At 42.9% G+C, this 16,325-nt stretch overlaps 1 protein-coding gene across 20 annotated transcripts in view; it reads right to left on the bottom strand.

The window, feature by feature from the left end:
- The window catches only part of Tenm4 (teneurin transmembrane protein 4), a 2,842,490-nt gene that overhangs the window by 719,802 nt on the left and 2,106,363 nt on the right, over positions 1-16,325 (bottom strand). For 3 of the 20 annotated variants that reach the window (XM_048789152.1, XM_048789149.1, XM_048789147.1), the window contains exon 1: positions 2,672-3,046. The exons of 15 other annotated variants lie outside the window; for them this stretch is intronic. The gene's annotated coding sequence lies outside the window, so the exon portion shown is untranslated. Of the gene's footprint in view, positions 1-1,103; positions 1,368-2,671; positions 3,047-16,325 lie in introns of those variants that run through there. 2 more of the 20 variants (XM_048789150.1, XM_048789146.1) reach the window with 1 other exon arrangement.

Here is a 16,325-nt window from a genome sequence, read left to right as displayed (position 1 = left end):
CCACCTCCTGGGCTTCCTCCTCCTTGCGGGACCCAGCGTCCGGGCCGGAGTCCCTCTGGCAGCCCGGGTAAAGGCGCCTTCAGCAAGGTCAAGGCGCGGCCGGCCGGCACCTGGGGATTTTTCCCAACCGAGCACTGGCTTTGCAATCGCATTGTTAAGGATCATGGCAGCGGCAGGAAATCTGAACGGCCCCACAGGTCTACGCGAGGGAGGATTTATTTTACAGCGCCGACCACACTCAGTCAGACCCGGGGTCTCAGGGGGAGGGGACGCGGGGTTTCAGGACACTGGAATGTGGCAAAAACAAAACACTTCCTACCCTTGCACACCATCAATTCTGACCTCGCGGAGGGAGTTCAGGGCCACTGAGTCCCAGACTTCAGTTCCGGAGGGCTCTGTCAGAGCTTGGGGTGACTTATCCCTCTACATGCGAAAAACAAGATTTAAAAACACTCTACTACTGTGGTTTCTCTATCACAGCCCGTCAACGTGCTACAAGGCTGCGGCGGCGAAAGAAGGCAGAGAGATGGAGAAAACAAACGTAGTTAGAAGCAAAACTGCTGCGGAAGCCATACCCGCGTTCATCCCCATTCCATCCCCATTGGCGCCGGGCAAGCCCAGGAAAAGGCACATAATGGTAGCCGCCCCCGGTAAAGGCCAGCAATCTACTTGCTAACCCCTCAACCCTCGTTAAACTGGTCGGAATGTCTGGGATCCCTGGGCATCTCCAAAAGGGACAGGCATCGCGGGCAGGTTTCTAGACACGTGAAGGGCGCTGGGTGTAAAGATCGGGAGGGGCACCAGGAGAAGCCAAGAAGAGTCTTCGGAGCTCCCCAGAGCACATTTTCCTAAAACGCTGTTCCCTGGAAGGCCTTCCAACACCCCCAGGGAAGACTCTAGGCTCTTAGAACTCAAAGAAACCCGAGTTCTGACCGGCTCTTCTCAGATCAACCCTGAATCCCCACCCACCCAGTCCCTGGCTCAGTAACTGGATCTTTGGGGACAGCAATATCAGCACCCAACATCCATCGCAGAAGTAGGCGCCGGGGTACAAGACGTCCCCCGCTCTCCACTCCCGAAGTAGAAGCGCCCCGGGTACTTACATTCCCCAAGCAGGAAAACTTTCAGGCTTGTCTTTCAAGAACCGGGTGCTCGCATCACAGTTCTGGGTTATCACTGAGGCAGCTTATATAATTGCCCGCGATGCCGTTCGGCAGCTGTCCCTCCGGTGCGCGACCGCTTGGCTCAGCACATGGGCACCCTCTGGCCCCGGAGCTCGGGATCGTGAGCGTGCCCCACCGGCGCCTTCTACAAAGCAGCAGAGTGATCTCCTGGGCTAGTCCAACGCCAAGTGTGCGCGTAGGTTCCGGCAAAACCCCGGCTGCCTCCCTGCTCCCCTTTCGCTGCGTTGGTGGCTTACGGTTAACTGCATCTCTACAAACCTTCTCGCCAGGGCTTGGGGGTGGGGTGGGAGGGAAATAGGGACTGAGTGGGTGATTGGTGCAGTTCTGATAAGGGCTCCGCACCCAGCTGAGCAGTTATACTCCTGTCCAAATGGACTAGGCTGCAGAAATCACCTTAACATCTCACCGAGGAAGGTGAGCCAATTTCCAAAGTTAGAGACCACGCAGTTGAATTTCCAGTACTTTCCAACCTCGCCTAGGCGGGGGCAGGGCAGAGAAAAGGCGGACAGTGGCCAGCAAAGCCCACGGTACTGACCCGCCAAGGACTCACTACTTGAACCACCCTTCCACCCTTCGCCCAAGTAGTTGGCTGTGTATTCTTCGGCTACACACACACACACACACACACACACACACACACCGCGCCACCACCTTCCCGTCTGCTCCTCCAGTGTAAAGATTGCAGTTTTATATAGCAAGGAAAATGACTAAGGAGCCTGGTGATCACATTTCAACACAGAGCACCTTTCCCGAAACTGGAGGTGCGAGCAGTTTCACACACTCACACCCGGGAGCCCCACAGAGGTCCACCCGGCGGCTATAGCCTCAACTTGCTCCTAGGCGAACGTGAACAGCACTGCCCAGCTGCCGGCGAGACCAGGCAAGGATAGGCGACGCGTGGATTGCAGAAGGTGCGGAGCTAGGGTCGCGTCTCCAGGCTCTCGACTCCAACTGCAGCGCACAAGGGGCCGCTGAAGCCAGCGCTCGCCCCGCAGGGTAGGCTGCAGTCCTGGAGCCCGGCGCCGCCTCGCGGGCTCCTCCAGCGCCCGCCGGGAGTCTGAGGCGGGCGGGTCTGCAGAGGGGCTGCGGGCGACTGGGCCGTGGTTTGGCGGGGAAGGAGAACCGGGCGCGGCAGACAAACCTAGGGCGCGCCGCCTCCTTTCCACCCGCGTCCAAAGTCCCAGGCCCGCGCCCACATCTCTGCTGTTCCCCAACCCTTCCTCTCAGGCTCCAGTCCGCGGCAGGCTCCGAGGGCTGCGGCGGCGGCTCCGGGCTCCAGACTGTCTTGCCTTGCCGGCAACCCGCGTCCCAGCCTCCCTCCCTCCTCCCACCCTTGGTGAGGGCCAGGATAGCGAGCAAGCGTCTCCAGGAGCCCTCGGCAGCCGAGGAGCTACCCGGTCCTGCGAGCGCAGAGGGGCCACAGAGCTGGCGAGGTGCCGCCGCGGTCCCTAAGGCGCTTTTCCGTAGAGCGGATCACGCCGCCTTACCGTGGCTGCAGGCTGCCACCGCCGGGGAAGCGGGGAGGAGGGCGGCAGGGAGGCAAGGCGCCGCACTGGTGGCTCCTCTACCTCTAGGCGGCACGGCTCCTCGGCTCCGCGAGCCGGAGCGGGGCGCCCAGGAAGGACAGGTCCCGGCTCTGCGCTCAGCTCCACCAAGACCAACAATAGCTCCCGCGGGGAGCGGAGCCCCAGCGAGCCTCCAGCCGCGCGCACACGCCCGGCTCCCGCTCCCGGCCGCTCCCGGCCGGCGTCCCTGCCAGCACTGCTGCCCCACATGAAACAGCTGCAATCCCGAGGCTTCTGGGGGGCTTGGGGCGGGTGTGTGCGCGCGCGTGCTGTGTGTGAGGTGTGTGTGTGAGTGAGTGTGTGTGTGTGTGTGTGTGTGTGTGAGAGAGTNGTGTGTGAGTGTGTGTGTGAGTGAGTGTGTGTGTTTAATAGCTTCCCTCCTCTTCTTCCCCTCCCTGCCTGCTCGCCTGCCTGCCTCCGTTCCCCACCCTCGCTCTCTTACACACAGAGAGGGCGAGCGACACACACACACACACACACACACACGCACACGCACATGCAGGTTACATGAATGGGAGGCGGGAGCCAATCCTAGGAGGCCCGGCGAGCCACCGCGCACAGGCGTTTGGAGCAGGGCTGCACCACAGCGCCGGGGGGCGCCACGCAGGCGATGAGCATCTTTCACCAGTCCACTCGCCTGCCTCTCCACTCTCCCCAGTCTCTCTGTTGTCTCCAATATATTTCCCTCTCCTTTCCGTGCTCTCCGCTTTCTCCATCTCTCTTCACTCCTTTTAATCTCATTTTCTTTCTCGAATTCTCCAAGCTCTCTCAGCTCGGTATTTTTCTTTGTGTCCTCTTTTACCTTCCTTGCTTTCTTCCTAGCCCCCCTTCTAAAACTTTCTCCTCCCTTGTCCAGCCTTTTCTCTGTTTCTTCTCCTCTTGACTTTGGTTCTTTTCCCTCTCTTTTACTTCCTTCTCTTTTTCCTTGTCTCTTGGTAGTGCTGTCCGGTCTCCTCTCGGTTCCCCAAGTCTGTTTGGGGCCCTTAGCCTCTTCCTTGCCTACCCTCTGGATGTTAATCCACACCCCCAACACTTTTCCAGGGATGGACTCTCAGTTGCTACTGCAGCATAGTCAGTTGTTATTAAGAGCTGAGAACTTGAGTTCCTTCTTCAGGCATGTAAGATGCCCAAAGAAAGGCCCTTTTTCCTGGGACAACTTCCCCCCAAACCACAGTAATAACTACAGAAGTGTGATAACAATCATTGAAAAAAAAAATAGCAGTGAATGTGGTCCAAGTGATTTCTTGGTCCAAATGCATGTCTGTATGATGATCACCAGCACATCACCAAGGGAAGGACATTTTTATATGATGAAATAGGCAACTTGGTGTAGTGGCAACTTACAAAGGTTTTAGAGGGAATCCAGAAGAATTCCCAGCCCAAGCTTACTGTATGCTCACTGTAGGACTCAGTGCAAGCCATTTTACATCACCCAGCCTTAATTTTCTGAACTGTAAATCAGATTATACTTATCCCACTAGTATGCTGAGGATTAAAAGATAAAATTATAAAAAGGAAACACTGGACATATAGGAGATGTTCAATTAATAAGCACCTACATCTGGTTGGTCACAGATTACAAACTTGAGGTACTGGATAACCCTTTATTATCTCCTAATTGAAGTAGAAAGGCAGAGATGGGGGTAGGAATGTGTAAGAGGTTTCCTCAAACCCTGTTAAATCTTTACAATAAGTTAACACCAGTGACAAAGCCTCTGAAACTAAAATGTCAAGTCTCTGCCTTTGGACAGTATTTACCAACTCCATGTCCTTACTACATACATCAAAGCTGGGGACCATCTCTGATTAGCAGTCAGATTCAGTTCTTCAACAAATATTTGTTGACTATCTACTCCGTGGTAGGTGTGTGATGAGTTCTGGACATTTTAGGAGTGAGGAAAATGAATCCTGCCTTCTGCATTCACAGTGTCCTGGACTTGTCTCATGAATATATCAAGAGAAAAAGAGACATATAGAAGTGCCATTTGTTTAGTGGGCAAAAATCTTTAAAAAATGTGAGGTCCCTGGCAGGGAATATAATAAAGAAATCTTTAAGAGAAAATTTTGGAAACAATTTTTGGGCTACGTACTTCGTTTGACTTATGAGAAAACTAACACCCACAGGCTAATGTAGTGGGTGAGAGCATGATGAGAAACAAAATATTTACACAGTATTGAACTACCTCCTCACAAGATACTGTTCAATTCAAAGGGGAAAATAGGAGCTTCAGAGCAGAGAAATCTGGCAGATTCCACCCTAATGAAGAGATTAAAATCAGGAGCATCAGGAATGTGACAAATAGACATTATGATGCACTGAGAAGGACATAATGTCACTTCTATGGCATCTAATCATCAAGACATATCAGACAGGCCTGAAGAGGACTATTCCACAAAATAATTAATGAATGCTACTTAAGAATATGTACATTTTGAAAGACCATTCCAGAGCAGTTCAAGAGTTAACAGTTTAATTGTTTGACAATAAATGGAACTCATGATTCTACATTGGATCATTAATGGGAAAATTGGCAAAATTTAAATAAGGTCTGTAGATGAGGCAATAGTATATATCTATGATAACTTCCAGCCTTTGATGGCCACGTAGGGGGACTATCCTTGTTTTTAGGAAATGTGGAACTAAAGTTTTAAGAGGTACAGGTGGGAAAAGCTACAACACCAATCCTTGCCTTCAAAGACAGACATGGGTATGCTGGGTTCCTGCCTAAGGAATAGGTAGAGTGAAAGCAGAGCAGTGTGCTTAGCCTAACCTTTGGTGGTAAGGAAAGACTTCCTGTAGGAGGTGGCATTCAAACTGAGATTCAAAGGCAAGGAAGTTAGCTAGACCATGAAAGGAGAGAGATTGCTTTCTCAGTAGAGGTAAGAAAGAGTATACAAATAATATGGACAAAAGCATAAGGCTGGCATAGCAGCAGAGTCAGGCATGTAAGGAAGTGTGTGGGTAGAGTTAAAAGTAGTAGGTAGGGTTGACTATTGAAGAGGCCTGGAGGAGGCCAAGGATCCAAACACCTTGAAAGCTCAGTTACTGGGGTTGGAGTGGGGTAGAGAGCTGTTGAAGACTTTATGTCAAGAAGAGATGTGATCTTGAGCATATTTGAAAAAGATGAGAAATAGATAATTTGGCAACAGTGTGGAGAAATGGATTAATGATGGTAGCTTTGGAAGACCAGAGACAGGAACCAGTTAAGTCAGTTAGGTAAACCAAGGTAGTTGCCATGAAAATGGATAAGAGAGGAGGTATAGTAGAGAGAACAAGGATATACAGTGGGCAAATTTTGGTAGCTGATTAGATAGGAGTAGGCAAGGAAAGTCCAAAGTAACATGCATTTCTCAAGCTTTGGTGTCTTAGTGGAGGGTGGCACTCACTACTTATTACATTATCAAGAGAATTCAGGAGGAAGTCAAAGTTTTAGAGGAGAGACTAAAGTTGATTGTTACTATGTTGTAATCTCACCCCATAGCTGACTTGAGAATCTTCTGTATGTCTACTCTGTCCCATAGGAAATAATTGTAAAATTCAGCCTGAGACCTGCCAAACAGCCAGCTAGCTCTATGTATTACCTCAAAAAGTAAGAGATTAGATCTATTAGTATATAATTTATGAGAATGATAACAGAATTGAAATAGCCTAAGATTAAGTAAATTGGGGAACAGCCTTTGTTGGAATGTTATATAGCCACTACAAAGTATGTCTTTGCCTAGTTTTTCATGACATAGAAAATGCCAATGTTATCATGTAAAATTTTAAATATAGAATCCAAAATTTCTAATTACATAAAAATCCTCTTGTAGAAAGATCTGAAAAAGCAAAATTCAACATGCCAGATATTAATAATGGTTGCCTCTAGGTGATGGGACTGTGAGTAATATGAATTTTCTTCTCTCTCTCTCTCTCATATTTTTAACTTTTTCATGATGCACATTCATGACTTTTGCAATAAAAATGAAGAACTGTCATTAAAAATAAAGACATAGCTCTGACCTTCACCTTCCACTTGATCCCCTTTCAGTGTACCATTCCCACTCCCCCTGGAGAGTAACTACCTTTGAAGGGTTTTTTTTTGTTTTTTTGTTTTTTTTTTTTTTTTGAGTTAAATACAAAGGTATTTAACAAATCAGGGGAAATAATCATCTGGGCTAGAGAGGGGAAAAGGGCGTTTTGAAGGCAGAAATGTTATTAGAGCTGTTGAAACTGTATATATTAAAGATGTTTGCGTTGCCCTTATTGATTCTGTAATATGTTACAAAGAAAAGAAAACATAGAGTGGGGCCAAGAAAATGTGAGCCTTTAAAGGGCAAATTTTAATTAGGAAACATATTTATTTGCAAAAAAAAACCAAAAAACAAAACACTTCTCTTCGGGGTCCAGCAGTTACAACAAAATTGTTTCAGGAAGGAAGTATTTCAAGCAAGGAGACACAGAGGGGCAAGGGGCAATGCTTCCTGCCTGCTGTCTGATACTACATCAAATACACAAGCTTGTTACAGAGGATTTAGACACCCACTGATAAGCGCCATCAAACTTTCACAATGAGAGGGTGAGAAAAGTACCGCCAGAGGATGTACTTAGTCTTTGGAAAGGTTGCTGTAAATAGCTCCCTGGTAAGGTTTCCTCTGCATCGTGATTTTTCATCTCATCGAATGGTTTGCCGTGTGGATAGGCTCCCCAACCCAAGTAATAATAGCAATGTATACAAGCAGAGCCCATTCACCTTCCCACAGGGCTTCCGCATCTGTTGACTCCCTCAGTCCTTCACTCACCTGACAGGGATCCTGTGAATTCTAGTTTGCAAGGAAGTAGGGGGACCCAAGACCATCAAAGGGGCTGAGCAGGGGCTACAACTAAGCAGAGAACAGGAGACAATTCTTGGAGAGACTTTTGTGTGGCCCTGGATCCTCCACAGCATGTCTGTTACTCATGGACTCCAGTGATAAATGGGGAGAGAGGTGAGCAAACTGAGGCCTGTGGCTCAGGCTCAGCAGGATGGGAATTGAAACTCAGCTCTTCAGAACTCCCAGGCCACTAGCCTTTCCCAGAGCAACACCATTTTTAAAACCCAGGAGGAAAAGTGGTGATTTTTTTCTTGGGCAGGCTGATTCAGTCTAACCTGTAAGCTGTCTCTCTGTGAGGTTTGTCTAACCTCTGAGCTATCTTTCTGTCTTCTGGGAACTCCAATGATTAGATTCTCCATAAAAATTCTCTGTTAGAGAAATAGTTGCATCTTCTCCTTCACCCCACTCCTCACTCCTAATGTTCAGCAAAGTGTCTGTTTTATAGGTTTTTAGTAAATATTCTTTGACTGAAAGAAGAAACAAATACTAATAACAATAACTATCATATATTGAGCACTGCACTGAAGACCAAGCAAAGGGCATTATGTCATTTAAATCACAGAATACAATTAAAGGTGGTAGCTAATTATTGTACCTATTCCATGAGTGAAGAAACTGAGACTTAGAGTAGTTCAGCAAATTATTGAAGGTTATATATTTAATAGGTGCCAAAGCTAGTTCCATCATGGATTGCTCCTTGTGTTGGATGGACAGATTGAATTAATGATGAGCTGAGTGAGGTGAGCTTTTCATGAATGGTCTGTTTAGTCTTGTCTGGAGTAGGCCATTACATTATTGAGTGCTATTTCCTTCATTGCATGTTTCATAGGCTGCAATTACTTGTTTATGCATTTATTTGTTTTTTTATCTTCTTCCCAACTGCCATATAAGACGTAAATTCCATGAATGGAGATGCCAAGTATATCTTGGTCACTGTTGTGACCCCCAGAACCTAGAACAGTGCCTGACATAAAGTAGGTGTTCAATAAATATTTGTGAAACGAAAAATGAATGCAGCTCCCATTGATCCTGTGCAGTGGAGAGCCTGTGAGCACACATGCATAGGTACTTGTGAAGCTGGGTGTTTTTCCTTGAACTCATTCCATCTCCATGCCAACCATATATTATCTGCCCTGCAGGGCATGTGGTCCAGGCAGTAGCGCTGAGATTCCAATGAGCACGTAATGGCTCTGATGTCAGATTTTGTCCCTCCACTGACATTTGCTCCCAGATAGCAGGGACAACACTGATCAGAAAATAGCAGCATCTGTTCTGGTCAAAGGTGATGAGCTGGCAAAATTCTGTGGTGAAGCATCCTCTCTGAGTAGGTTAGCCCCTGCTTTCACAATGCAGAAGCACCACATGATATTGCTTGAATTCTGTTTTCCTTCTGTGGGCTGCTGGTAATGAATGGTCTCCTCAGAAGTTCTCCTAACACTTTTCTCTGGCATGGGCCATGTCGTGTGAAACTCTCCAAAGAGGATGCATCTCAACTGAGGCCTCCATTCCCACCAATTTCCATCATTGCTCTTATCATTATTTGCCTAACAGGCTTCCTTGCCACACCTGTGGATGCATCTTTTTCAGACATGGCAGATCAGGTAGCAGGTGTTGGTCTTTTGCAGAGCTAAATGAATTCCTTTCCTAGGCTTGGGAGTATGCAGCATTTATTAGAACTGCATATTGGTCCAGAGGACCGGGGCTGAGATGATCAAGAATGAAACAAGAGCAAACTAAAAGCTACAACAAGGGCCTCTGCTAAAGTTTCAAACTCTCTGTGGGGTGATTCTAATGAAGTTATATGAAGCATGTGGTGGACAAATGCTTTACAAATATTCATGCATTTAATCCTTACAGTAGTCCTGTTCAATTAATTCTACTACCCCCAAATCAAATTGTAATCCAACATTTTCAGGTCTTATCAGTTTATAAGACTACAGAAGTACACACTGTTCAGTTAGGCATAGTACTTTTATCATGTACAATGTATGTTGGAAATGGATATATATATATATATATATATATATATATATATACACATACACATACATACATGACCATTTTTGTGGATAAACATACATATATTCACATTTTTTGTTTATAGTTACATACTATATCATTATATGGATGTGATATAAGATAACTGTGTGAATTTAACCATAGGGTTTACAGTGATTATGATAAGATTTATATTATCAAAAAATCTCAGGTAAACAACTTAAGACAAAACACATAGTAGCTGCTTAAAAATGTTAAGTATGCAAATTAGATTATCACTCTTATGTCTGTTGATTGTTTTCATTTTTTGTTTTCTTTTGGGATTAAGGATTGAATAGAGGGGTAGTTTACCACAGGCTACATCTCCAGTCATTTTATCTATCTATCTATATATATTTTGTTGTTGTTTGTTTGTTTGTTTTGTTTTGAGACAGAGTCTCACTAAGTTGTTGAGGCTGTCCTGAAACTTGTGACCTTCTGGCCTTAGCCTCATGAGTCACTGGGATTATAGGTGTGTGCCACTGCACCTGGCAAGTCTGTTGATTCTTAAACAAAACAACCCATGGGAAGTTTCAAATCAGTTGGCAAAAGGTATACATTTCAATTCTGTACTGAAGCAATTGACAAACCATGCATGTGGCAGGAAGGGAAAATTAGATCCCTGTCCCTTCATAGTATCCCTTTAAATTTTTTTTCACACTTATTTTATAAAAAAAAACCCAAAATATGAAAATTCTATGAGTCATAGGTGACAATTTTTATGATTTTGGAGATGAAGAAGCCCTTTTAGTGTGTGACATAGAAAGGAAGCAATCATAAAGAAAAACATCAATAGATTTGACTATGTCAAAATTTTAAATGTTTGTATATTTTAAAATCTAAAATAAAAATCAAAAGAACAACAAAATGTCTGTGAAGTATTCGATATATAAATGAAAAAGTTGCTATCATCCTTAATATATAATGAGGTTACAGTATAAGAAAAACATATCTCAAAAGAAAAGTGGGCGAAGGACAAAAACCTAATTTACCAAAAAAGTACAAATTTCAATGTATTTCATATGTTAATAACTCCAAGAAATGCAAGATACAATACTGAGTTTTTGTTTCGTTTTTGCTTATCAAATGAGAAAACAAGAGAGAATACAACACGCCCAGAAAACAGTTATTTTTCTTATATTCCTCATATGTGAATATATTAACAACCTTTCTTGAAGAGAATTTAGCAGTTTTTATAAAATACTTCCATTGTGTGTATCTTTCTACATTTAATTGAGTTAACCAAAGAAAATAACCATGGAACTCAAAGACTTATATAAAGGGGTTTCATCTGTGTTTGTAGCAATAGAGGCAAATTGGAAACAATCTAAATATCAACCAATTAGCATATGATCAAATGTATTATGGCACACAATAGAATGATGGATCTTTATTCAGTCACCATAGATCAAGGTGCACAAAAATATTTCATGAATCGGGAAAATAGCCACCTTATCTATAATAGTAGGAAGTTATCATAGATATATAGCAAAGGTATGTGAGGTGAGGTTAGCAATAAAAATATCTTGATAATGAAATTAAAGATAATTTTTAGTTTTCATTTCTTTCTTGTTTTTAGTATTTGCCAAATATCCATAATGAGTCAATTTTATTTTAGGTTTAAGAAAAAAATTGCTAAAATAAAAAATAAACCAGATGGTATAAATTACAATATAGTAAACTTTCTACCATTCTTATGCGTGGGTAGAATAATGATAACATTATTTACATCTGTTGAGTGCTTTACAATTGACAAAGCATTTATTATCTTCCATGATCATCACAACAGCTCTGTGAGATAGACGGGATAGGACTATTGCTTTACAGATAAGAAAATCGAGGGTTGAAGGATCACAGATGATGGAACCAAGAACAGAAGTCAGGGTTCTTATATTTCTGGTCAGTGTTCCCTCCTGGTCTCAATACCAATCTCTGGATGATTGTCACTTCCTTATGATTTTACAGGAGGACATGACCTACGATAGGGTGCCTGTTTGTTCTCAGGTCCCTTTCTTTAGCACAGGACTTGGAAGTCCATATAAATGCCTCATTTCATTTTCAACTTAATTTTTATTTTTATCAAAGTGCTTCATGAACATAATTTTGAAAGTCAAATATTCTACAAGGATTTTAATGCCAAACAGTCCTCTGCCCTATAATTTCACCAGCCAACTCCACCTAATATTCCCTCTCCCCCAATTCCAACTAGTTGAGTCATTTCTCCTGATTTTTATTTCCATGTTTCTTAATAATATACTTCTATGGTAGTTTCTCTGTTTTTAATTTTTAGGGATTATACTAATATATTTCCTATAATTATAGATAATAATTTAACTGCTTTCCTCTATGTAGCCATTTCCCTTTTATCTGTCCTTTCAATGTACTTACAACATAATTTTGGTTAAATTTTAATATTTCCATTGTCATGATTGCATAAATAGTTTTTTTCAACTGAGCCATGTAGTATACTATGATGTAATTTCTTGTACTAAATTTTGTTTTCTCTCCAGTTAATAACTGGCAGTTTTGTTTTGTTTTGTTTTGTGGTTGTTTGGCAGTTTACATACTGATTGTTCTTTTATCCCTAAACTCTACCAAATTATAAATTTCTCAATACATTCCAATCCATCCAATAATCTGTCAGTTTCCTTTCTTTCCTTTCCTTGCTTATTTTCCTTTCCTGTCTCACAGGAATTTCATTTCCTTTTGTCTACACCATTCAAATATGGACAAGTTGCATTCTAAGCCTGTGGCAGAACTCCTGGGGGACTGCCTTTCACAATCTTCCTAAGAATTCCATTGTCTCTCTTTCTTGTGTTTATGTCTTTTGTTTGTAGGATTCTACCCACTCCTCTCTTTCTTTGTTTACTCTTCAGAGAACAAGTGTCTTTAAGGTGAAGTTTTTGAGAACTTATTTGACTGTATCTACTAGTTTGGAAATAAATTCTCTGTCATTCTAATGACACTGATGGTTCCATTGTCCTTTTGCTTCCAATGTTGCTGTTAGGAAGTCTGATGTCATTTTTGTCCCTTTGTCCTGTTCCTGTGACCCTTATATTTTTCTGCTCCTTTCTGGAAGTTTTAAAGATCTTCTTTTCCCAAAGTTCAGAAATTAAAGAACAATTGCTGGGGGGTCTTACATACCTTATATTTCAGTTTTTTGATTCTGCCTAAGACAATTATTTCTGGTCCTCATTTCTACTTCCAATTAAATAACATAGTGCAGGGCTGTTGCTATGTTCTTTAGAAACTCTGAGAGATTTCTTTAAATTGTTTCCTTGATGATTTTTTTTCCTCTGTTCTCAAAATTCCTCATATTCAAATATGAAACCTCTTAGCTATTTCTCCTTTTTTCGTCTTCTCTATCCCCCATGTTTTTATCTTTTTGTTTTATTTTTGGGATAGTTTCTCAATTTTGCTTACTAACCTTTCTGTTGACATTTTTATTTCTGCTGTTTTATCTTTACTTTTCAGGAAACTGTTTTGGTGGTCTGAATGTGTCTCTTTTTACAGTAGCCTTGTTTCAGATATGTAACATCTCTAAGTATACTAGTGATGTATTGTATGAAATGTTCTTCTGACCCTCTCATAGTCTCTATGTTCTTTGCAGGTGTTTTATAATTATTTCTGTGTTTCTTTTTCCATATTAGTTACTTTGCTCAGATATTGATGGTTTATGTATATCCATATATAACCAACTATAAAACTGATTAGAAGTTTTAAGGTATATGAACAATACTTGTTGACTGGTAGGCTTCCCTGTAGAATGACCTGCCTGGGTCATTTTATTGATGATTTCCTAACAGTTTCTGTAAGTCTGTTCTCAGTGGCCACTTGATTTTGCCAGAATGAAATATTCCAGCCTCTTCCTAGGAAGGACAGGTTTAGCTGCTAAGGTTTCTGAGAGCCCAGTAGTGGAAGAGATGAGGAGGTAATCTCACCATTCATACAGATTCCATTTACTGTTTCTGTTCCTTTTCTCAGCACATTATATCTACACACAACTGAGTTGTTTCCCGTAAGTCCAGAGTTTTCAGGCTCATTCACTATAGACAATGATCTCCTTGTGTGTTGAGGGACAGCCATCCAGGACATCATGATGGAAGAAGGAATCTTAACACAGTCAATCAACCAACCTTTCCCTTGTCAACCCTACCTGGACCTCTGTTGCAGGAAGTGCCTCAAGCGTCCACGTTCTGAGCTTTCCTGGGGCTCTGCAGTAACAACCATACCTCTATGCGTTCCCTACTAATATCTTAACATTTCACTTTTTCAAGTCTGCCTAAGTCAGTTATTTCTTGTCCTCATTTATACTTCCAGAATGTTATTGCCTCCATTTTAGTTCTTTCTTCATTTGTGGTTACCTGGACCCCAGCAGCCCCACTTGTGCCCTGGCTCTCAGAGGTTCCAATGTAAAAACAACCCTGTTAGCTGCTGTCTGTAGCCTTACTGACCTGTGAAAATATAACTTCTATCCTCATGTATACATTTCTCCCTCATTGCCCTCTGAACCAGCTCTCTCAGAATTCACCACCCAGAAAGCAAGTTAATTCGAGCCAACTTTCAACTTGAGTGAAGGGGTGACAATCTGTTAACTCACCAGACATGTGGCTGTATGTGACTCTCAGCTTAGCTCAGCTAGAGCTAGGCTCTGGGTATGACACAAAGCATAGTAAAAGAGCTCTTGAAGATGTACTTGAAATATTCAGAGTTCATCATGAGCAAGGCAAAACATTAGAATAAGACTGGGGTCCGAAGCTGAAGACCAACCTCTCCCCCCTACATAGCTGACTTTGGACATTTCAGCAACATTCTCGGACTGTTTTCAAATCCATAAAAATAGGGGGAGGTGAAAGTCCCCAGATCATCTTAAAGTGTACCTCCCAGTGTGTCTGACCTTCTGTCATCTTCTAGCAGTACTTAGTGGTCTAGAAAAGTACATACGATATTTTTCCCTACGTATCAACATTCATTTTACCAATTAAACATCAGAGAAGTATTCAGTAGACAGAGTTCAAATATAAGTTTGAAAGACTTGGATTTTCCTCTTACTAAGCTTTGGGATCTTCGTCAAGCTGCTCTTCCTTTCTCGTCCTCAATTTTCTCACTGTGAAGCTAAGGAGTTGGGCCAAGTGAACTCATAATAATAGGCAACATTTCTAAACTATGGCTCTTAGGTTACATTCAGCCTGCCAGATTGTTTTTGCTTAATTCAGAGCACTTAAAAAACTTTCAATTCATTGCCAACATTCAAAAATTAGGAGGTCTTACATAAAAATCTGATTTTTTGGCTTTTCTTGAAAGATCAGAAAATCTGGGTTACCCATTATTGCAGGGCTACCATTGGCCTGAACTGCATGGATGCTGCTCCCATTTCTTCACTGACACAAAACAGTATGTATTTATGGGATATGGTGTGATATTTCAACACATGTACACAATGCATACTGATCGGATCTGGGTCACTGGCTTATCTATCACCTCAGCCATTTACAATTTCTTGCACATGCAAAGAAAAGGAAATCAGTATGTCAAAGACATCTACACTCCCATGTTGATTGCTGCACTATTTATACAGAAACACAGGTGTCCTTTTCAAGGGGCATGTGCCCTCTCCATTGTCACAGTCCCTCCTAGGTCTACATTACTGATTTACATTGCTTAAGTCCTCCAAGTATTTGAGTTGGAGATCCCTGGGGAGTAGTCACACTAATGAGCTGTATAATATCAGGTGAGTGCTTATCTCATCCAAATAATAGAATGATATTACATAATAATGTAATAATGCTCACATTATTACACAGGACAGTACTATTAGCTCGTATTAATATTAATGAGTGAGGGCAGGGGTCCACAGACTTCTGTAAAACAAGGGAAAGTAATGGTGTCAGGCTTTTGCAAGTCTCAGAAAATCACATATTCTTCTTGTATTTATTGTCCTTCTTAAAATCTTCTTCTTAATCTTTCAAAAATATGGAGATTGTTGGTTCTCAGGCTGCACAAAAATGGGCCCCAGGTGGATTTGGCCCACGGGCTGGAGTTTGCCAGTCCCCTGAAATAGAATATGTGAAGCACTTACGATAATGCCTGGCATGCAGGGAGTATCGACAAATGCTCGTTCTCCTTATTGCAATTTCAGGCCTCTCACTCTCGTACTCTGGGACATGGATGGACTCACAGTGCCCATCAGAGCTCCCCACTGCCAATTCGATTCTCCTCTGACGACGCAGAGGGGGACAGCATTTTGCCTGTTGAGACACGTCCATCTAAATGGAAAGCCCTGCATGGTATGTAAAGAGCTCCAAAACAGCACGACAAATACAGTGCAACTGTGTCATCACCATGAAATCAAAGCCATTGTTTAAGCCGTTTGCTAAACCACATCCCCATTCCAGTTATTCTGTCTGAAACGTCACCAAGCAGTCACAGCTGGACAAGGAGTTGGAGGTCCTCTGAAATCTGATTATAGGTTCTCTGTTCTCAGAGCTTTCCTCCTTTGTTTTGGGCCCTTTAATTTCCCTCCCCTCTTCTAAACACCTTGGGTTGTATTATTTATTATTTAACTTGAATGCCAGGGATGCAGCTTGAGATGAAAGGCACTTGACGAAATAAAATTGCGTTGTTGTATGAGTCTCAAACACGCGGCTTGGCATAATTAAAAAAAGAGAGACACGATATTGTTTTC

The sequence above is a fragment of the Marmota marmota genome, unplaced genomic scaffold, assembly GCF_001458135.2.
Source record: "Marmota marmota marmota unplaced genomic scaffold, marMar, whole genome shotgun sequence".
Classification (NCBI taxonomy): domain Eukaryota; kingdom Metazoa; phylum Chordata; class Mammalia; order Rodentia; family Sciuridae; genus Marmota; species Marmota marmota.
Note: the sequence above shows the minus strand (reverse complement) of the source record. Positions and strands in the feature narration are given on the sequence as shown.